The sequence below is a fragment of the Megachile rotundata genome, chromosome 16 (assembly GCF_050947335.1).
Source record: "Megachile rotundata isolate GNS110a chromosome 16, iyMegRotu1, whole genome shotgun sequence".
Taxonomy (NCBI): Eukaryota; Metazoa; Arthropoda; class Insecta; order Hymenoptera; family Megachilidae; genus Megachile; species Megachile rotundata.
In genome coordinates, this window is record NC_134998.1 from 926,735 (window position 1) to 950,491 (window position 23,757).

General features: G+C 47.9%; 1 long non-coding RNA gene across 1 annotated transcript in view; it reads left to right on the plus strand.

Moving 5' to 3' along the window:
• The window catches only part of LOC143266037 (uncharacterized), a 368,715-nt gene that overhangs the window by 124,548 nt on the left and 220,410 nt on the right, over positions 1-23,757 (plus strand). The gene's annotated exons all lie outside the window — the stretch shown is intronic.

Here is a 23,757-nt window from a genome sequence, read left to right on the forward strand (position 1 = left end):
AAAATATTCGAACAGTGGACGAATTACATTAATTTCATATAAAATAATAACTTTTTTAAGTATATTATCTGTAACGAGGCATATTTTCATTTGGTTGATTACCTTCTTTTTTTGGTTATGCCTCGTTACGAGGATCCTCCCGAATTGCCAGCCCCACTCCTCCGCCCAAGCGGACCCCCTCGCCGCTGGGGCAAGTATGAATGAGCGAGCGTGTGTGTTTTTCTTTTTTTTATTTTTTTTATTATATCGGACGCCACCCTTTTCCCCCCCTTTTTTTTTTGCTGCCTCCAACCACCACCGAAGGAGCCGTCGTCGTCCCCGGTCGCGGAGGAACCTCTCCCTGAGCGACGGAGGCGCGGGATGGGTCCACCGAAGGAGACACCGGCTGTCCGGTCGCGGCGCCACCCCGTCATCCTCCGCGGGGGCGACCGGCAGCTGACCACCGGGAAACGCCAGGCCTGGGGACAAGCCACCCCCAACTGCCACCTCGAGAGGGCCCCAGGACCTGGCCACCAAACACCACCGTGGAATGGCCCATCCTCGACTCCGAAATCCTCGGGGTGGGGGAAGACCGTGAACCGGGGAAGAAGATCGAGAGAAGCCAGCGAGCCGCCGCGAGAGATAGTCGCATCCTTTCGCGAAAGCCAGTTTTCTTTTTTTTCCCTGTCCGTGTATTTTACGTCTCCGTTTCTTCTTGTTTTTTTTTTAAATCTGAGTAGTGCGTTCTTATTTTTTCCTTTTATTTTCCGACATTGTGTCATTTTGTATTGTGTGCCTGTGGATTATTCGTCGCCGCCGCCCCACCGAGGAATTTGTTTTTTGTGGAGTCCACTGCGCCAAAAGGTAGGAGCTTTCTCCTTACCCTTCTTTTTGATTTCATTATTCATTTGCGCGTGGGCGAGGGCGATAGGATCCCTGGCCCCAGTGACGAGGACCCTAGAGGCCGCGGACGGTTCATACGACACCGTCCCCTCTCATTTAGTTTTTTTTTGTACGCTGTATTTTGGTATTTAGGACCAACGTCCCCTTATTGTCCACGACCCCTAAGAGGGCGTGTTCCTTCGCGGGCGAATACCACAGCGTTCTCTTTGTATTTTTCGATCTTCGTACTCGCGCGTACCGTGAGCCCCCGCGCCGCGAAAGCCTCCCTCGCAACTGGCGAGTCGACCCCTTTTCCTCGACCGTTGCTTGTAACGCGTGGGGCCCACGCGAATTCATTTTTTCTGTTTTGCTTAAGTGGCCTACTTGGAGGCCCGAATAAAAGCATTTTCTATTGGATACGAACTCGCGGGTCTTTTACTAGTTTTTTTCTGACCCCCTCTGATTCCCGCTCCCGACAGAGCAGCCGGAAGGGCGATTACTACGGACGGGTGCATTAGCACTGGCGCCCCATTAAAGAAATCGTCCGTGGGTGTGAGCATCGGTGCGTGGAGGGCCGTTTTCCCTAACTGCCCCCACTCCAGGGAACCCCCTTCGGGTTTTCCCCCACCGATCCGTCACAAATTTGGCGCCCAACGTGGGGCCAGAGTAAAGTTGACCACAGGGACGCGAGTATCCACCCTTAAAGATTTTCTTTGTTCTAGTTGGTTTGAAATTTCCGTTACTCGTACCGTTGATTTCAGCGACGAGTCTTTGTTTTCGTATCTAGGAATAGGCGATCGTTTTTGCTTCGTTGACATCTACCTGTACCCCGTGTGTACAGGTGGGTATCCGATATTATTACCGCGATTGTCTCTAGAGCGAAACTCTGTAACGGATTCTTATTGTTTGTTACTTTCCTTGATTTCTAACGGCATACAAGGCCGATTATACCGAGCCTTTGTTTGTGTTGAGAGTCGGCACCCGTGACGGTTTGAGCTGTCGGTTGTTGTTTTTTTTTTCTTGAGCGTATATTATCGCTTCTTCATCGTCAGCCTAACTCCGGGTTAAAGTTAGAAAAAAAAAAAATTCTTTAGTATGTCCGGCTCCGAGACCACTGAGACTGACCGCGCTCGCCGTTTCGCCCTTCGCGAACAGAGGGCTGAGCTGCGGGAGATGTGCTCTTCACTAGTGGACCGACACAATGCCGTAGATGTAATTATGCTGATGGAGATGTTGGGATTCAGTACCGTCGGTACGTGGACCGCGTTGGCTGACCGATTCAGGCGTTACCATTTCCGCCTCGAATTCGGACCCAACGCGGCCGGGTGGGACCCTGCAGTAGACGAGGTGGCCGGCGCGCAGACCAACGCCTCACTTGAGACCCTGGTGGCCGGCAGCCGAGGAAGGGACTTGTTCGCCCGATACGAGTCCACCCTCCGTCTCTCCCCCCTTCGCGGGTCCGGGTACCCACTCGGAGCGCGCGCTAGTTTTGATTTGATTCCCGCCGCCGCCCCGACCTTGACCGTGACCGAACCTTCGCGTCCGGTTACGGAGCGGCCAGCGGAAGACAACGCGTCCGCGCTGGACCAACCGGAAGATCCCAACACCCCCGAATTACCGCGCGGATGGGTGGAGGACCGCCAGTGGCTGCCCACTGGTCAGTCCGTCGGTCGTTATCGGGACCCCCTCAGTCTTCACTCTGAAGGGGTGGAAACGTCCCAGCCGGCGGATACTACTCCCCACCGCCCCCTAGCAATCTCAAGCACGCCGCGAGTTAGGGAGTCGCGTCTCGCGGAGTCCGGATTTACCGGACCAAGGGGTGATCGCGAAGCGCGTCACGCTTCCCCACCGCTGGAGACGCGAGGTTCTTCGGCTCCCCTTCCCCAATTCGAACCGATCGGTAGCGATCGCCGAGCTACGCGTTCCGAAAGGGAGGGGATTTCTGCCGCGTCGCGGCCGGTAAGAGAGCGAGCGACGGGTCGGTACGAACACCGTCAACCAGACCCCCTACTCTCCCGCCAACAGATTCGGTATGACAGCAGCGGGAGCGACGGAGAAGTTCCCCTACCCGCTGTCACCGAATCTCGCGTTAGCCGTCGTGAACCGCAACGCGAAGAACGACGCGAAGGACGACGCGAAAGAATAGAGGAAGAACGCGATCGTCTACGTGTTCGCGACTCCGTGGACAACCTGGCGTCCCGGAGCCACCCTCGCGTTCCCTCCCCACCCGGGGTAGGTTACACAGAACGCGAAGGTGTCGAGCGCGAACGCGTTTCAGTCATGACCAGTAAGGAGCGTCACGAGTGGAGGGAACGAACTCGTGATCTCTCCCCTCGTGATCGCCCCCGTTCTCGCGACCCCGTGGACAACCTGGCGTCCCGGGGCCACCCCCGCGTTCCCTCCCCATCCGGGGTTGGTCCTTCAGAGCGCGGAGGTGTAGAACGCGAGTACGTTTCTGTTTTGCCCAGAGAAGAACGACGCGACAGAAGGGAACGAACTCGTGACCTTTCTCCTCGTGATCGTTTACGTTTTCGCGACCCCGTGGACAACCTGGCGTCCCGGGGCCACCCCCGCGTTCCCTCCCCATCCGGGGCTGGTTACTTAGAGCGCGGAGGTGTCGAGCGCGATTACGACAATGTTTTACAGCGTGACGAACGGCGCGAGAGGAGAAGAGAGACTCGCGACCCCGTGGACAACCTGGCGTCCCGGGGTTATTCCCGTGCTCCCTCCCCATCCGGGGATGGTTACTTAGAGCGCGTGGACTACCGTTCGGACACGTATCGCCGCGCGGAGGACCGTGACCTTGCCCCGAGGGCGCCGGTGGAGGCGCCCCGTGACCGCACACTAGCGACAAGGAGAGGGGAGGAAGAAGCTCGTCCATTTTCGGGCGAGCCAGGCTCCCCCCGCTCCCGCCGTGTGCTGCGACACCGGGAAGTGGACACGGATTACGAGAGAGACGCCACGGTGCTTCGACGACAATCTCCTGTCGGTCACTTCCGGGGAGATCAGGCGATCGATGTGCTGACCAAGTGGCGCATCTCGTACTCCAGCGAGTTCGAGGAGGGGGCAGAAACTTTTCTGGACCGCCTCGAACGATGTCTGGACAGCTCGAAGATGCCTGTACCGGACATGCTGGCCGCGCTGCCTGCTGTTTTGCGAGGAGCGGCTGCGAACTGGCATCGTATCTGTGGAGTGTCGTGTCGGAGCTGGAGCGAATTTGCCCGAGCTTTCCGGGAACGCTTCGGCGCGCGCGACTTCCAACAACAGCTCAAGAATGATGCCAAGAATCGCACGCAGGGAGAGCGAGAAACGATCAGCATGTTTCTAGATAGTTTAGAGCTGATCTTCTCGGACATGAATCCCCCTCCTTTGTACGTAGAGCGGTTGAATACGGCATATGACAACTTATTGCCATATTACCGCCGAAGATTCCGACGCTCGGAATTTAGTACGTTTAAAGAGCTGCGCGAATTGGGTAGGGAGGTGGAGGAAGGTGCGGCTAGAGAAAGAGCCGGGCATCGCCCACCCCCTAGCGCAGCAGACCTCGCGTTGGCGGAAACCGCGTATCGGCCACCCCCGCGAGGAGCTTTTAGTAGTTTAGCCGCGACGGACTCGCCGTATGACTACGAGCCGCTCGCCGATGCTTGGAAGCAAGGAGAATCCGCGAGATCGCGGGACAAGAAAACGGGCTCTTCAAGGCCCGTGGTCGAGGTCGAAGCGGAAGGACCGCACGCCTCGACCCCCGCGACCGCGAGAACTCCGGCGGCGGCACCGAAGGCGAGTGTTCCGCGCCAGCCACCGCGGACGCGCACTCCGCCGCGACCTTCAAGGTCGCAAGTAGAGCGGAGGAGCCCCGCGATGCCGGCTGCTACGGCACCCCCGCTCGCAGCATCCACCCCGTTGGCCTCTAGGGGGGGGGGGGGGGGGGGAGTGCTATAATTGCGGACAGCCTGGACATTGGGCTGCCGACTGCCCCCTCCCCCGGAGGATCCGGGTGTGCTACGGGTGTAACCGAGAGGGGGTGACTATACTAACCTGCCCCGATTGCCTCGCTAGGCGGTCGGGAAATGCACCGCGGGGAAGTCGCTAGAGGCCTGCGACCACCCGCGTGAAGACATGGAGGCCTCACAGATAGGCAGATTCAGGTGGAGGAAGGGCCAACGGATCCGAACATTTGTGCGGAATTTCCGGAAACCCTCAAAATTCTCCCTGAATTGACCCTCCCGTCTCTTTCGCCAAAAACCGTGGGGCCACCCTCCACTCCACTTTTGAAAAGGAAGGAGGAGGCCACCTCCCGATCCCTAATTTGTCTATGTGACGGCCTGAGGGCTGGTTGGACCAGGGGAAAGGGAGGTGATAACTGTTGTTCCGCGGAACCTCTTCCGGCACCTCCACTTACAGAGACCAAGGAGGAGGTTACCTCCATGTCCCTAATTTGTCTATGTGACGGCTCGAGGGCTGGTTGGACCAGGGGACAAGGAGGGGATAGCCTTCATCACGCGAAACCTCTTCCGGCGCCTTCTCTTAAAGAGGCCAAGGAGGAGATCGCCTCTCGATCCCTAATTTGTCTATGTGACGGCCCGAGGGCTGGTTGGACCAGGGGACCGAGAGGGGATAACTTTTATCCTGCGGTACCTCTTCCGTCGCCTCCACCCCAGGAGACAAAGGAGGAGGTCACCTCCGAGCCCCTACTTTGTACATGTGACGGACGTTTACTCGGTTGTACCAGGGGGCAAAGAGGTGGCGATCTCGATCTCAAGAGACCTTTTTCCGTTCCTCCACTGGAGGAGGAGAGGGAGGAGGCCACTCCCCGATCCCTACTTTGTACATGTGACAGCCCGAGGGCCGGTTGGACCAGGAGACCGGGAAAAGATGGCCTTCATCCCACGGAACTTCTTCCCGCGCCTCCACTTAGGGAGACCGAGGAGGGGGTCACCTCCCGATCCCTAATTTGTCTATGTGACGGCCAAAAGGCTGGTTGGACCAGGGGAAAGCGAGGTGAAGGTCCCGATTCCGCGAGTACATTACCCGCGCCTCCACTTTTGGAGAACAGGGCCGTAACTACCTCCACTGATCCCTACTTTGTCCATGGGACGGCCAATTTGCCGGTTGGACCAGGGGACAGTCAGGTGGTCGGAATGGCTCGCGAATCGATTAAATTTCGCCGCGATTTTCCGCCGGGATATGTTGACCGCCGCTATTATGTCCGCCTACTGGTCGCTGGACATCCGCTCTGGGCTTTAATTGATAGCGGGGCCGCGCGTTCCTACTTGGGACCAGACGCGATTGCATGGTTAGGGTCGCGTATAGATCCCACTTTTTCAGGGGAAATGCGGATGGCCAATGGCGTGCAGGACCATATCTTAGGCGAAGCGGTGATAGAGATCGAAATCGACGGGCGAAAGATTGCATTACCAATCCGAGTCGCGAACAATTTAGATTACGATTGCGTGTTGGGGATAGATTTTCTGGAGGCTTTTGAAATCTCCCTAGACACATCGAACGCGACTTGGAAAATTCGGAATGGTCCCGTTCATTCCTTTGTTGTTCCAGGTTTGCAGGATTCGAGGGAAATTATCCACGCCGATTGCGCCGCTATCGTTGAGATTACTCCGAAACAAAGCGAGCGCTTAAATCAGCTGTTGGATCGAATAATTCCCCCTCCTGCGGAAAAACCTCCTGCGACTACTCTTGTTCAGCATAAAATCGACGTGCAAGGACACGAACCGATTAAACACCGCGCGCGACGCGTATCTCCGAAAATTTACGAAGTCGCGCACGCGGAGGTTGACAAGATGCTCGCGGATGGAATTATTGAGCGCTCGTCAAGCGCTTGGGCGAGTTGTCCCGTGATAGTCGCAAAAGCGAACGGGAAATATCGCTTTTGTATTGACTATCGCGATGTAAACAATATCACTAAGAAGGACGCATACCCTCTTCCGCATATGGACGCGATCCTGGACAAATTACGCACTGCACTATACATTTCGACCATCGATTTGAGTCAGGCGTACTTCCAAATTCCTCTGGAAGAGTCCAGTCGAGAAATTACGGCGTTCGTAGTCCCAGGGAAAGGGTTATTCCAATTTACGCGTATGCCGTACGGGCTGACCAACGCCCCGGCCACTTTTCAAAGGCTGATGGATCGCTTGATTGGTCCTGAGCTTGAACCTCACGCCTTCGCGTATCTTGACGATATTGTTATCGTCAATGAGACCTTCGATGACCATCTTGAATGGATCGAAAAGGTCATTGGAATATTAAACGAAGCAGGGCTCGAAATCAATCGGGAAAAGAGCGAATTCTGTCGCCAAGAGGTCCGGTATTTGGGATATTTAATAAGCCAAAAGGGCCTCGAACCCGATCCCGAAAAGGTCGCGCCGGTTTTGTCGTATCCGGCGCCCACGACGGTCAAGCAACTGCGGAGTTTCCTCGGCATGGTTGGTTGGTACGCACGATTTTTGCCGAACCATGCGCGTGAGAAAGTCCCCTTGGTGCAGTTGCTTAAGAAAGACGAGCCCTGGCATTGGGGTAAAGCTCAAGAAACGGCTTTTCAAAATTTGAAAAAAGCCCTGAGCACCACCCCCGTTTTAGCGCGTCCTGACTTTTCGTTGCCGTTCGTTCTTCAGACTGACGCGAGTCACTATGCAATCGGCGCGGTCCTCACACAAAAACAAAATGGGGAGGAACACCCCATTGTTTACGTGAATAGAGTCTTGACCGCTGCCGAGCAAAAATATACAGTGACCGAAAAAGAGTGTTTGGCAGTTTTATGGGCCATTAAAAAACTCCGTCCGTATCTCGAGGGGTACTCTTTTACCGTTATTACGGATCACAGCAGCCTCAAATGGCTGCATAATTTAAAAGATCCCACGGGACGATTGGCGAGATGGGCCCTTGATATGCAACAATACTCTTTTTCTATTGAGCATCGTAAAGGAGCCCTCCACCACGTCCCGGATGCACTTTCACGTGCGATAGTACCCTCGAACGACGTCGTCACTGAAGAACCTCCTGTTCACGACTTTTTAGCGGCTCTCAAGGACATTGAGAGTAATTGGTACGCTGACCGCTTGAAAAAAGTAGAATCGCACCCCGCGTCGTACCCCGATTGGCGAGTTGAAGACGGACGTCTGTATTATCACCGTCCGTCTCCCACGCAAGAAATTATCGGAGAGGATGACGATGCGTGGAAGTTGGTTCTCCCCGAGGATCTTCGAGAGAAGGCCATTCGAAATGCCCATGATCCCCCGGCCGCTGGCCACCCCGGTATTGATAAAACATACCAAAGGGTGAGCCAAGAATTTTATTGGCCGGGGATGTTCCGAGACATCCGCCGTTTTGTGCAGCGATGTCCCGTGTGTCAACAGCACAAGGTCGAGCAGCGCGCTCCCGCTGGACACATGGGCCGGCGAATCCCCGAACGGCCATGGGCCGTGGTATCCGCTGACGTAATGGGCCCTTTTCCGCCCGGGCGTGGTCAAGCTCGGTACGTTGTAGTCTTCTTGGACAATTTTACAAAGTGGGTGGAGTGTAAGGCGCTCCGAAAAGCTACGGGGTCGGCTATTTTAACAGCTTTCGAAGACCTCGTGCTATTTCGTTGGGGAGCCCCCGAAATACTCCTCACTGACAACGGTACCGAGTTTTGCAATAAAGAAATTGATTCGGCTCTAGAAGAATGGGGAATTACGCATTACACGATTCCCCCGTATCACGCGCAAGCGAATCCGGTGGAACGAGTTAATCGTGTCCTAAAAACGATGATTTCATCGTTTATTGAAAAGGACCACCGTGAGTGGAACGTGCACTTGCACGAATTCCGATTCGCTGTTAATACTGCTGTGCATTCCTCAGCTGGCGAGTCTCCAGCGGTGCTCAACTTTGGAAGAGCCCCACGATCCGTCGGCAGTATTCGACGCGCCGTGGAAGGAGAACCCCTGCTCTCCCGCAGAGACCCGCAAGCCTGGGCACAGCGATCGCGTCGCTTGTTGTTATTGCACGACTTAGTGCGAGAACAATTGGAACGCGCTCACAAGCGACAAGCGAAGTATTATAATGCGCGTCATCGAGACATTAGATACCGGGTAGGCGATTTAGTTTGGCGTCGGAATAGGGTCCTCTCGTCCGCCGCAGAAAATGTGGCCGCGAAGCTGGCGGCCGCCTACATTGGTCCATTTCAGATCAAAAAGGTCCTATCGCCCGTCGTGTACGAGTTGGAGACGACCGGAACCCGTATGGTTCCGAAGGTTCACGTCTCCGACTTGAAGCCGTTTGTCGGTGATGACCCCGACGACGGCCCACCACTGACCCCTCCTAACGAAGTTTTGTTTAAGGATGCTGCGTCAAGGAAGGAGGGGAGGGCGGGCGACATCCCGCATGGCAGCGGCGCCCCACCGTCCTGAGGAGGAGTTCGACCCCCTGCCTCCGGGGGCGTGTTTGGAGCCACGGCGGACCGCGGAGGACACCCGGACAGCAGCTGTCCGGTCCGTCGTCGACACCCCCGGGGCCAGCGAGGGACGAAAGGGGCGGAAGAGGAGGCGCCGCTCACGCAAGGCCCCGCAACCCGCCGCAGCGCCCGCCTCCACGCCAAGGAGGCGGAAAAGGTCCCGGGGGGTGAGCGCACTCCCCGCCACAAAAGGGAGCGGCACTCCCCCCCACTCCTCGACCGCGACCCCCGGCCCATCGGGCAACGGACCGCCGGCCGGTGAAGCGCCCCCGCCTCGCGGTGGAGGCGCCAAGCGCGGCCGGCCTCGCGGTCGTCGGCCCCGGGCCTAGTGGCCCCGAGGGCCGAATTTTGGACGCGACGGCGCAGTTCCTGTCTCTGATGACAGGAATAATGGGAAATGCGCCGTCGCATGGACCGGCGCTGCCGGCGGTGGCGGGCCCGGCACCCGCAGGGGTATGTTTCCGGTGCCGGCGGAGGGGGCACGAACAGCTGCAGTGCCCGTATCCCGCCGCCGGCCCCTACTGTTTTAGGTGTGGCCAGCCAGGGGTGACCCTGCGGTCCTGCTCGCATTGTGCGCGGGCAGGTCCCGCAAAGAGAGGGGCGGCCCCACACCGTAGGCGGTAGGAAGCCTGCGGGTGACCGCTTTGGTTTGTTTGTTTGTCCTTTGTCTTGGTGGTGGGTAATTTAGTTTAGTACGTAGAAAAAAAAAAAAAAAAATTTAAAAAAAAAAGAAAAGGAAAAAATTTTTATAAAATTAAAAACGAAAAAAAATATATATGTTTATGTGTGGTGGTGGAATTTTCAGGGATTGTGCCGTCTTTTATTATTTTTCTTTTTCTCCCTATTTTATTTTCAGTTCTCCCCCCCCTTTATTTGATAATTATATTTTTGAGTTTCTTGTTTGTTTTCGTTATCCCCCCAAAATTTTGTTTTTTTTCTTTTCATTTATTCTTTTGTTTTGTTTGTGTGCCAGCCACTTAGGCGGCAATTTAATTTCTTATATTTTATTTGATTTTTCTTCTCGTTTATATGTTTCTTTTTTGGGGTGTGTCGTGTTACTGTGTGTTACCTTGCAGCAGTATTCTCACCTCTTTATTTTTGATTTTGTGGGGGGGGGGCCCCACGTTGGGCGTCAAATTTGTGACGGATCGGTGGGGGAAAACCCGAAGGGGGTTCCCTGGAGTGGGGGCAGTTAGGGAAAACGGCCCTCCACGCACCGATGCACACACCCACGGACGATTTCTTTAATGGGGCGCCAGTGCTAATGCACCCGTCCGTAGTAATCGCCCTTCCGGCTGCTCTGTCGGGAGCGGGAATCAGAGGGGGTCAGAAAAAAACTAGTAAAAGACCCGCGAGTTCGTATTCAATAGAAAATGCTTTTATTCGGGCCTCCAAGTAGGCCACTTAAGCAAAACAGAAAAAATGAATTCGCGTGGGCCCCACGCGTTACAAGCAACGGTCGAGGAAAAGGGGTCGACTCGCCAGTTGCGAGGGAGGCTTTCGCGGCGCGGGGGCTCACGGTACGCGCGAGTACGAAGATCGAAAAATACAAAGAGAACGCTGTGGTATTCACCCGCGAAGGAACACGCCCTCTTAGGGGTCGTGGACAATAAGGGGACGTTGGTCCTAAATACCAAAATACAGCGTACAAAAAAAAACTAAATGAGAGGGGACGGTGTCGTATGAACCGTCCGCGGCCTCTAGGGTCCTCGTCACTGGGGCCAGGGGTTCTATCGCCCTCGCCCACGCGCAAATGAATAATGAAATCAAAAAGAAGGGTAAGGAGAAAGCTCCTACCTTTTGGCGCAGTGGACTCCACAAAAAACAAATTCCTCGGTGGGGCGGCGGCGACGAATAATCCACAGGCACACAATACAAAATGACACAATGTCGGAAAATAAAAGGAAAAAATAAGAACGCACTACTCAGATTTAAAAAAAAAACAAGAAGAAACGGAGACGTAAAATACACGGACAGGGAAAAAAAAGAAAACTGGCTTTCGCGAAAGGATGCGACTATCTCTCGCGGCGGCTCGCTGGCTTCTCTCGATCTTCTTCCCCGGTTCACGGTCTTCCCCCACCCCGAGGATTTCGGAGTCGAGGATGGGCCATTCCACGGTGGTGTTTGGTGGCCAGGTCCTGGGGCCCTCTCGAGGTGGCAGTTGGGGGTGGCTTGTCCCCAGGCCTGGCGTTTCCCGGTGGTCAGCTGCCGGTCGCCCCCGCGGAGGATGACGGGGTGGCGCCGCGACCGGACAGCCGGTGTCTCCTTCGGTGGACCCATCCCGCGCCTCCGTCGCTCAGGGAGAGGTTCCTCCGCGACCGGGGACGACGACGGCTCCTTCGGTGGTGGTTGGAGGCAGCAAAAAAAAAAGGGGGGGAAAAGGGTGGCGTCCGATATAATAAAAAAAATAAAAAAAAGAAAAACACACACGCTCGCTCATTCATACTTGCCCCAGCGGCGAGGGGGTCCGCTTGGGCGGAGGAGTGGGGCTGGCAATTCGGGAGGATCCTCGTAACGAGGCATAACCAAAAAAAGAAGGTAATCAACCAAATGAAAATATGCCTCGTTACATATCATAATATTAATATTATTTTGTCAGTTGATCTTTTTATTTTATTACTTCATGTAATCGCTTGGACGTATTACATATGATACTTTTTAAATAATCCGGTGAAATTCGTTTCTATTCGTCTAATAAACGTTTTTTTTTAATTCTGTTATTGTTCTTATAGATGTTGTACGAATATAGTGGCCCAATTGATCCCATAAATTTTCAATTGGATTCAAATTCGGCGATTGAGGAAGAGGATGCAGTACTTTGAGACAATCGTATACTAAATATTTCTGCACAATTCTCGCCTTGTGGTTAGAATCATTGTCCTGATAAAACTTAAAACTATTACATACTTTCATATTAGTAGCACTTGAGATTTTTTTGTTAATATCCAAATATTTCATTTGGTCTATAATATCCTCTATAAAAACTAATTCACCTACACCTACGGACGAAATACAACTCCATACCATTATACTCCGACCACTGTGTTTTACTGTCTGTCTTAAATTTGAAATATTTAATTTCGTATTTTTTTTACGCCACACCATTTTTTGTCTGTCAGATCCGTAAAGATTTGCTTTTGTAAAAGGATAACGAAAAATGGAAGAACAGAACTAAAAATAATATCAGGATTTAATAATCTTCAGAATACAACCGTAATTCATAAAATCTTAATAATGAATGAATAAATTATTTATTATAATTGTCTTCGCAACCAACTCAAAACGATCATTTTTCGCGCTCGCTTCAAAAACAACTGCATCATACATCGATGTCTAATCAATGCATATAATCGATATACCGTCAAGCTCAGACTTTACATTCATTATACGGTGTCAAAAATGAAAGGTGCACAATCATATTAATGTCTAAAGAAATGTTTACACTTTCATCCGCAAATATAACATCCTTCTAACACGATTTATCCATGTAAACATATTCTTTTGCAAAGTTCAATCGCTTCTTGCGATTTGCTTCCTTTATTATATGGCTTTCTACGAGCAACTCTTCCGTTGTAACCGTGATTTTTTAACACCTATCGCATTGTATCCGGATGCAGCTTCTTTCCAGATTCTCCGAATAACTCCTTCTGTAACGCTTAAGTTAAGGTTGATTTAAATAACAAAAGCTACAGATCGATGCATCGAAAGGTGAGAAAACCGTTGGCTCTTCTTTTTGCGCATAAACTGTGGTATATTCTGAGAGTATTGTAGTTTTTTTTTTTCTTTTTTTTTTTGAGGAAGACAGAAATCCAGTAACGGACATCTGCGAAGATAGCCCAGATAGTGTGGAAAGACTCACGCTTCCGGCGCCCCTAGAAGAGGGACGGTTTCGGCGCATACCCACTAAAACTGTCTCCCGCCCCGCCACGAGGGCGGAGGTTGGCGGCAACCCGCCAGGCTTCCTTACCGGATGGGGCATAGTAGACCTGGTCTAGGCCATCGCTCGCAGTTGTGGAAGAAAGGCTTCCCCCCGCCCCCCTCCCCTCGCGTATGTGTTCCATGTGTGGGGAATGGATGTTCTCAACCAAAGGGTTTTGGTCCTAGGGGCTGCGTCAAGATCTAGGGGAGGCTCCCGGGCAAAATGCGCTGACCTCCAGCTGACCTTGTAACGCCCCCTCGGCACCGCCTCCCGGTAGGCTCGAACATACGGCAAAAAACTAAGTGTCATTTCTAGTTTTAATTCCCCCGCGTTTGCCTATTTCACCCCAGTCTTCTTCCACAACGCTACATGAGCCCATTGCTCTCGGTAAAGATTTCTCCTTCCTGTCTCCTGTCGATTCCACTCGGTCCCCGTTGTCGCCCCCTAATGGTGCCATGACCAGGCTGACGACTGGGTTCCTTGCTGAATCAACCGTTGATCGAAAGGGTGCTCAGTTCGATTTGACCTCTCTCCCTCCGCTCCCCCGCTCCGTCGGTCCCCGTTTTGTGCCCCCTAATGGTGCTATGACCAGGCTGACACCGGTTTCCTCCCTTGCGGGTTTGAGTCGTTTGATCGGTCGTGTCTATATTTGTTTCTCCGCTTCTTCCACTCCTGCTCTTCCTTTTCTCCCTCTCGCTTTCTTCTCGCTTCTTCTCCTCCTCTTGCCGTTTGAAAAGCGCACCATGCCTCCGCCGTCTTGCTTGTTGCTGCATCCTTTCGCTTCACCCTTTAGGGCCGCTCTCCAAGGCCTTGCAGCGTTTCTTCATTCGCCATGCTGGATATTCTCAATGCGACCCCTTTGCTCCACCATCGTTGTGACTTCGGAGTTTCCAGAGTGCTGGAGCGTTTTCCGCAGTTCTTCCAACACTTTTCCGTCATTTTCCCGCTTTGCACTGTTCTTCTGCACTCGCGCACGTGGTCACATATATTCCCCTGTACCCGCAAACACTCCCAGCACTTCACTGCACTCCCACAACACTTTCCTAATACTACACCGAATTAGTTGCCTATCTGTTAATTATTTATTATTTATTTATTTATTAATCTACTAATCACTTCACTATTTATAATAATTCATTCGTTAATTATTAATTAATTAACACTTTGCCGGCCGCACAGTTCTCGAATCGCCGTCGTGCTGCCGCCGGCGAGATTCACGCAAGTTGTTGCAATATAATTATTATTAAAAAAGGCATTGAGGTAACTGTTACGCCATTTTTATTGCATAATCTTACATTTTTTAATTATTATTTAAACATTTTACTTAAAAAATTTAACCTTTAGGATCTCTATTCTTTTTTGTGTGATAAATTTCGAATTGTCTCACAACGATATCACTTCCACTGTCTAAATCACTATCGATATCTCTATCAGAACTATTCTCCACGTCTGGTAACGGAACAGCATATATTTCCTCGGTGTATGACATTTCGAAAGAGATTTTATAATTTTTAATAAATTTAACGTAAGCTTCCGATATTCGAAGGCAGTGACGGACAGTGTCAAACTAACCGAACAAGCTCCCGCTTCGATGCGGCTGGCAGAGTATTTAAATATTTCAGTAAAACACAATATGGTAAATTGGGAGTGTAAAACAGTTGAAACCACAGTTCCCTATTCGTCAAACATTATTCTGCAACAATGTATCTCCCTACACAAACATGGAAATTAAGCATTACCGCTGGAGAAAAAAAAGTCACGCGTACGTGATAGCGGCCGAAAACGGTTGGCAGAAGAAAGTCACGTATACGTGACAGCGGCCGGCAAAGTGTTAATGTTATTATTATTATTATTATTATTATTATTATTATTAATCTCATTCACTTCATTTATTAATTAATTAATTAATTAATTACTTCTTTCTTCCTTCCTTCCTTCACTTCGTTCCGTGTCGTCTCGCCTCTTCCTCTTCCTCCACCGTCTTCTTGCTTCAACCTATTCGCTTACCATTTGAAAAACGCGCCATGTCTCCGCCATCTTGCTTGTTGCCTCGTGCCTCCGCTTCACCCATAGGCTTCGTCTCTAAGGGCAGCTCTCCATGCGCTTGCGGCGATCCTTTCTTTGCCATGAGGGGATATAGATGGCGCTGAGTATGTAAGACGTGTTTTCAGCCCGGGAGATTAAATTTAAAGATTTTTTAGTTTATTGAGTGTTTTGGAAGTGTTAGAGGTGATTTAAACTGTGAAATAACGTTTTCAAACGTTAGACATATTAAAATTTAAGTTTTGTGGACATTTTGGGCTAAATTTAGGTTATTAGAAAATATATTAGTATATGAAAGATAGGGGTCCCCCTGGGCGGATGGGCGCCGGGGGAATTGGAGAGAGCGAAAAGTCAAATTTAAAATTAAGAGCAAAGAGTTTAAGAGAGAATGTAATTGGAAAACCGAGGAAATGTTTTCGGATGATTAATAAGAGTCAGAAAGATTGTGATAAAAAAAAGAGTAGAGGGGAAGGAAGGGAAGCAAGGATAAAAGAAACAAGAGAAGAGTTTGGGAAATCAAAACTCAAGAGTTTTCAATCTGAATGGGCCTTGGAATATTTAGCTGAGGCTGAGGAATCAGTTGTCAAGGCAATGCAGAAGGAGATGTTTAAAGAAAAATTTGTTTTAAGCAAGGAGAATAAGGAAGAAGCTTATAAGATGGAGATAGAGGAGGGAGCAGGAGGTAGAAAGAGAATGAGAGAGATAGAAGCGGAAGACGAGGCAGGAAGTGGAAAGATTGCAGAGAGGAAGAAGAAAATGGAAATTAAGAAGAAAGGGGTAGATATAGACATCATGTCTCAGGTCAGTGAGACTATGGCTGATGGAAATGCTCCAAAAGAGACAGGGGAAAATCCCCTTTATGATGACGATTGTGATTTTGAGGAATATGTTGTTGGATGTATTTTAAAAAAAATGGATTCAGGGAAATTTAAAAAAATAATTTAATAAAGATATATAGATTTATTCAAGGTACTGGAGTGAAAATTTTGACTTTTAGAATGACGGGTTTTAATAGAGCGGAAGTTTCCCTCAAAAAGAAGGAGGAGGCGAATAGCCTTCTTAGCAAATATGGAAGAAGAGGTGGTTTTGCATCGATGGTAACTACGTTTCTTCCGGATAGGATGAGATTTAGAAAAGGGGTAATTTTTGATTGGGATGGCTCCACGGAGGAGTTGAAGAATGAAGTCATGCCGGGGCAGCCTAGTTTCGTGGCGGAAAGGATTAAGAAGAAGAGGTTTGTGGATGGCAAAATGGTCTGGGAGGCGACAAGATTGATAAGGGTTATCTTTAAGGCGAGTGTCCCGCGGCGGCCATCTTGTTTGCATAGATCAGCGTCTGTCTCACTCATGCACCTTCGAAAATTCGACTTTATTCTGTACAGAGTATTTATTACTATCTAAAACGACCAGAGCGGCCTGTAGAGAAGTCCACTGATGGCCGCTGTACTCGTAAAAACTTCATTTTCGCAATATTCAAGCGTTAAAGTCGAATTTCAGAAAATCGAGTCGTTTCTCTCACACCAATGCGATGTGCGAGGAAGACGAGGCGATTTCCGAAATTCGACTTTAACGCTTGAATATTGCGAAAATGAAGTTTTTACGAGTACAGCGGCCATCAGTGGACTTTCCTACAGGCCGCTCTGGTCGTTTTAGATAGTAATAAATACTCTGTACAGAATAAAGTCGAATTTTCGAAGGTGCATGAGTGAGACAGACGCTGATCTAGGCAAGCCAGATGGCCGTAAGCCGTGAAATATAGTTCAACGATTATCCGATAGCAGCGCTCGTAGTATTTTTCGCCTATTTTGACATTTTTGGCCAAGTTACCTAGAGCGATAAAAATACGAAACGGTCGATAACTGTTCATAGTTTTCAGAACTGTGCTCGTCATATATTTCATTGCATTATTCATTTGATAACGAATTAAAAATACCCAAATATTTTCAATCGCATCATGTTCTGTTTATATTTCGTATACTTTATCGCAATAAGCAGTATTGTTATAAGTGTGGGGTGCGAGATAAGAATGTTTGTGCGGTATATATCAAAGCGATGTGCGAATGAAGAGTGTTTGGATCGATTACAACGTGAATGAAGAGTGTTTGGATCGGGTGACAATTCGTCGTAATAGGAATGCGTGTGTGATTGAATTTGGGGGAGGAAGTGTATCGTGGAGTCAGAATAAATTGAGGAGTCGAGCGTAAGAGTCGAGCATGAGAGATTGAAAAGTAAAGTCGTGCGCGAATTGTATCTTGTTGTTTTTCTTATATTAAATACTTTTGTCTTCTAAAACGACATATTTTAGAATGACGCGTAATATACTTTTCATTCCTTCAAATAAAGATTTTCTGAATTGTATTTGAGAAACCTTGTAATAATTTTTGACGTGTTTTGCTCAAACGCATCCAACGGAATTTTTTATTTTTAACAATTTATCAGAATCGTCGGATCTCATTTACGATACAATAGTATGAAATCGGAGAGAAAAAAGTTCGTGTCGATTGCCGGGAATCGAACCCGGAACCACAAGAATTGTAGTCACCGGTTCTACGCATTTACCCACACAATTTCTTGAAATTTCACTTTCTAATAGTCGTAATACCGAAATCACATTGCACCGAATTTTAATAACAGAAAATAATATAACACATTATCTCTTGCCGGCTGTTAATTCGTCTTCTTATTATAAAATATATTTGAAATAATTATGAATAATTATCAAAATGTGACATTAATGCATTAGCTTCTGATGTAAAAATCTTTTTGAATTATTGTTATACATTTTATATCCATAAGATAAAAAGAAATTGTATATAATAGTACATGCGGTAGTATTTAACATAATACTGGAACTATTGTGGATAATATTACGTAACCTAACCCATATTAAAAGTATTACAAAAAAGTAAATTAAAAAAATATAACATGAAAAAACTAAAACTGTTCAAACCAACGGGATTCGATCCCGCACTCTAAAGATTACGAGGAAAGATTCCTACCAATTTCGCCAATAATACTTTAGAACTCGTTTTCTATGTTTCTGAATATAAGGAAATATGACGTAAAATTAATAAATGTAGTTTTTCATTTTTTACAACTACAATTTGCAATAAAAAAATGTGAAAAAATTCTGTAATGTGTGCTATGTGAATCTCAATGTTTTAGAATTTTTTCGGAATTTTTGTACGAGATTAAATAGGCAAAATAGGCCAAAAACCGAAATTCTGTTTTTCCCTTTTTACTGCGTCCATGGTTGAGATAAGGGGTTGAAACTTGATGTAAGATGTTTTTTTTTGATATGCTATCGACTGTCGTATTGGATATTTCATTTGGCTCAAGTGCATTTTTGATCATCCCCTCCCTCTTTCCTCGAGTCGCGCTCGCTAGGATTAGGAAACTTGGCTTTCCGTATTTCTACAATTTGCTTGATGTCTAAAAATAGATTGATAGATATGGCAACAGCGTAATAATCCGGCAACGATGCCTTCGCGTCGTTTCTCTGCCAAAAGGTGGCGGGTAATAGGAATAGGAATAGGTGGGCAATAGAGTTTAGGTATATTTCTAGATCTAGTCGATAGATGACACGACGCGAGTTGTCTAGTTTACAGATTTTCTATTTCTAGTATTCTCCGTTCATAGACATCGTCGCTTTGATCGATTCGGAGGTAAACAAAAACGGGACACTCCCCTTAAAGGCAATTCGTTGCCGACTAGACTTTTTATAGGTCAGGGGCATGTTTCAGTAAAAGTTGAGCCGTTTGTAGAATCGGTTAAACAGTGTTTTTGCTGTTATGGATTCGGGCATGTTCAAGTTGCATGCAGGGCAAATAAGAAATGTATGATGTGTGGGGAAGATAGACACGGGGAGTGTAGAAAAAGACCTAAGTGTGTGAATTGCGGTGGACCCCATGGGGCAACGGCGAGGGAATGTTGGAAATATCAGAAAGAGGCAACAATTAAGAAAATTATGGCATATAGAAATGTAGCTTTTGATACAGCGAAAGGTATTTATGCAAGATCAATGGGAGAAAAAGAAGAGAGATTTTTTGAAGATGGTCAATTGGGGGTAGGCGGGATGGACTTTCCTGATTTAAAGAAGACAAGGAAGGTGGATATGTGGGAGAAAAGGGAGATTCCCCTAGATAGAGAAAAGAAAAGGATAGAGGAAGGGAAAAGGGTAGCAGGGATTTTAGGAGGTGTAGATGGTAGGAGAAGTTACAGTTCAGTAGCAGCTGAGGGTCTAACAAAGAGAAGCCCCCAGAGAAATGATCTAGGAGAAAGAAGAATTACAGAAGGGTGGCAAAGTCCGAAGAAAGGGAAGGCGTTAAAATCAAGATGTGTTATTGAAGAGGAGGAAGGAGTTAAAATGGTATTGGACAAGGACGAGATGCAAGAAGAAAGAAGAGAGAAGTTTGCTGAAAAGCAGAAGAATGAGAGGAGGTTGCAAGAAATAAGGAAATTAGGGGAGGATGAATTAATTGAGGAGTTAATTAAGTTTATTCAGGAGAAAAATTTAGAGGGAAGATTCCAGGAGGTGCTGAGAACAAGAAAGCACAGTGTAAGGAGTGTTGTGCTCCCTGCTGATCCGGAAGAAAATTGTAATGAGAGGAGTCTGTTAAAAGAGAAGGTGAGAAGGTTAAGCAATGTAGAGAAGGAAAGGGAGGAGGAACAATTAATTGAGGTTAAAGGTAAGGGGAGGATCACAAAGGGGTTGTATAAGGAGGGAGATGAAGGACTTGTGGCGAAGGTTCTTCCGGATTTTGTTGAAAGGGATAAGAAGAAAGCCGGAAGTGAAGGAAATGTAACGATAGGGAGTGATGAGATATGGGAGGATTGCCATTGATCTCATGAAGAGAGGAAGTAAGGAAGTTAATTGGAGGTCTGGGAAAGTGAATATGAAAGGTGAAGTTGAAGAAACAAGAAGAGTTAGAGATATAAAGTGGGGTGTGAATGTTGGAATGTGAGTATGAAAGGAATATGGGAATGTTCTGTGGTGTGGTTGTCAATGGAAAATAAAGAAATGAACAGAGTGCAGAATGACGGGTGAATGGATGAGTGTGGGAGACGGTATTAAAGTGTGGACGGATGAATGGATGGGAGGATGGATAGGAGAATAGAACATCAGTTGTATGGACAGAAATGAAATTTGCGGTGTGGAATGCGAGAAGTGTTAGGAATAAGGTGAGTGAATTGAGAGAGGTGTTAGAAGCATTTAAATTAGATGTATGTTTTATTGTGGAAACTTGGCTTAAGCCTGAGGACGAATTCAGGGTTCCGGGTTGGCAGATACTGAGGAAGGATTCAAGTTTAAATAGTAGGGGGGGAGGAATTTGTGCCTTGTACAGGGATTATGTCAAGTTGGGAAATTATAGAGTGGGAAGGGGAGTAGAGAAAAAGGTAGAGAGTTTATTAATGGAAATTGAAACAAAGGAAGGGAAAGTTGAGGTTTTAGTGGTATATAGAAGACCGGGGGAACAGATGAATAGAATGGAATGGAGGGAAGTTTTACGGGATTCATTTGGAAATGGCAAGAGACTGATTTTAGGAGATTTTAATGCTAAAAGTTGTACTTGGAATTGCAGGATGAGTGACAGTGCTGGGGAATTGTTGGAGGAGGTGATGGATGAGGAGGAGTTGGTAGTTAGTAATATAGATACGATTTCAAGGAAAGGGGCGAGTGATCAAACTCCGTCGAATATTGATCTAGTTTTGGTACCGGCAAGATGGGCGTTAGAGGTAAAGGTGGAAGAGACAGGTGAGACGATGGGGTCTGATCACCAGATATTGAAGATTAGTGTGTTGGAGGAAGGTAATTGGTATAAGGACAGGGAGGGAGTTAGGAAGTATGATCTTAGGAAACTGAACCAAGAGATCTTGTTAAGGTGGTTGGTAGGAAGGGGGGAGTTGATCCTTGAAATTGCAAACTCTTGTCTTTCAGTCGAAGACAGATGTAGATATTTTACGAGTCTTTTGCAGGAGGGAGTTGAGTTTGGAATAGGAAGAACGGAGAGAAATAGAGAAAGTAGTCGAAGGACCCCTAGGAGTGGTCAACAGACTAAAGGAGGGAAAGTTAAAAGACAGGTGTGGTGGGATCAGGAGTGTGAAGAGTTGAGAAGGGAAAGGAAGAAAGCAACCTTCTTGATGACAAGGAATCCTAATGCAGTCAATTGAGAGAGGCTGGAAGAGGCTAGGAGGAAAATGAAAGAGATAGTTAGGAAGAAGAAGAAGAAGTCGTGGGATGAATTTGTAGCAGGAATAAAGGATGGAGGTAAGGTAGGGGACATGTGGAGAAAGGTGAAGATTATAGCTAAGGGGTTGGGGGAGGACTCTAGTCGGGCAGGAGTGATAAGTAGGAAAGATCAGATTGAATTGGAAAGAGAAGAGATTAGGAAATTAATTGAGAAAGGATTTTGTGATAGGGTCTCAGGAGAGGAAGTAGAGGTAATTGGAGAAAATGTAGACCATGAAAGGGAAGGTCAAGTTGTGGAAGGGGGTAGTTGGAACTGGTTTGATAGAGACATTGAGAGAGAGGAGTTGGACTGGGCCATTAATAGGTCAAGGGTTGGTTCTGCTCCAGGAAAAGACGGGATTGAGTACAAGGTTATTAGGCTGTTGACTGCAGATTGGAGAATGGCACTCCTGAAGATTTTTAATGACATTTGGAGAGGGGGAGGGTTTCCTAAAATATGGAAGGAGGCCATTTTGAAATTTATACCGAAGCCACAAAGGAGGGCTCTAAGGCCGATTTCGTTGCTAGATTGTTTAGGGAAAGTATTAGAAAAGATAGTCAATGAAAGATTGAGAGTTTGGGCGGAGGAGGAGGATAGAATAGATAAGAACCAGAGTGGTTTTAGAAAGGGTAGGTCCACCACGGATAATTTGGTCATTTTAACCAGTTATATAAGGGAAAATTTTGGGCTTGGAAAGGAAGTCATATGTGCTTTTGTAGATGTTAAAGGGGCATATGATAGTGTTAATCATGGAAAACTGGTTATAGGCTTGAGGGAACTAGGTTGCCCGGTTAGGATAGTGGGATTTCTGGAAGGTTGGTTAAGGGATAGGAAATTGGAGGTGTTGAAGGCGGATGGAGGGAGGGATAGGATGAGTATCTTGAGGGGATTGCCTCAGGGATCTATCTTGAGTCCTCTACTGCATAATTTATATACATCAGGAGTGGGACAGGTGATTAGGGAACTAGAGGTGAAAATCTTACAGTATGCGGATGATATAGCTGTATATTTGGAGTATGTAGATAGAGAGGGGGAATTAGGAGGCTGGAAGAAGCGTTGGAAAGACTTAGAGAGTATTTGGCGGAATTGGATCTGGAAATAGCTCCGGAGAAAACCCAGATTCTGACGTTCTCGGGAAGGAAGGGAAGTATTAGTAGCTTGGGCAGTAAGATATGCTTAGGGGATATAGATGTGGAAGAAGTTGGGCAGGCAAGGTTTTTAGGAGTAGTATTCGATAGAAACCTATTGTTTAGAGAGCATGCTAAATATGTGGTAGAAAGGGTTAGGAAAAGGATGAACATTCTGAAGTGTATAGGAGGAGTTAATAAAGGAGCCGATCCAGAAACGGCATTAAGGGTGTTTAAAGCTATTATCAGGTCCGTAATAGAATATGGATCGATAGTTTACTGGAATAGGAATAGGTTCACGGATAGGTTACAAAAGATCCACAATGCGGGAATTAGAGTTGCTTTAGGATATAGGTTGTCCACTCCAATCAATGTGATGGAGGTGGAAGCAGGGGTGATGAATTTGGAAGTGAGATTAGGTATGTTAGCTGTGTTGTACATGGTCAGGAAAGGTTTTATAGAGTGTAGTGTATGTAATATGCATAAGAGTGTGGCACGTATGTGAGAAACAAAGGAGTGGGAGGTGTGAACGTCGGAACGGCAGTTGCCGCTGCATAGCTGCCTAGAGCGGACATAAAGTTCTTGTTTTGGCATTAAGCTGGTCTTTATTAATAACCCCAAACCTATTACATTGGCGACGAGGATTAGAACTGGAAAGTGCAAAATGAGTGGAGAAACTTTGCCTACATTTAACCCGAACGAGAGTGACGGAAACGTATTCGCGGCGTGGAAACGGTGGCTTCGAGCCTTTGAGTTATTCGCGATAAGTAAAAATGTGGTGGACGTGAACAGAAAGAAAGCAATGTTATTGCACCATGGGGGACTTGAATTGCAAGACGTTTTCTATACATTACCGGACGCGGATACAGTCGCAGAAGAAGAAAACGCGTATGAAAAAGCAAGGGACGCGCTAACAGCGCATTTCAAGCCGAAATTAAATATGGCGTACGAAAGGCACGTGTTTCGTCAGCTAAAACAAAAGGAAGGAGAAACGATGAATCAGTATGTAACGCGATTGAGGCAACAGGCAAGAAATTGTGAGTTTGCAGCGGAAGAAATTGAAATTTGTGGGCAAATTGTAGAAAAATGTGCATCGAACGAAGTGCGGCGACGCCTGTTGGAAAAAGGCGAT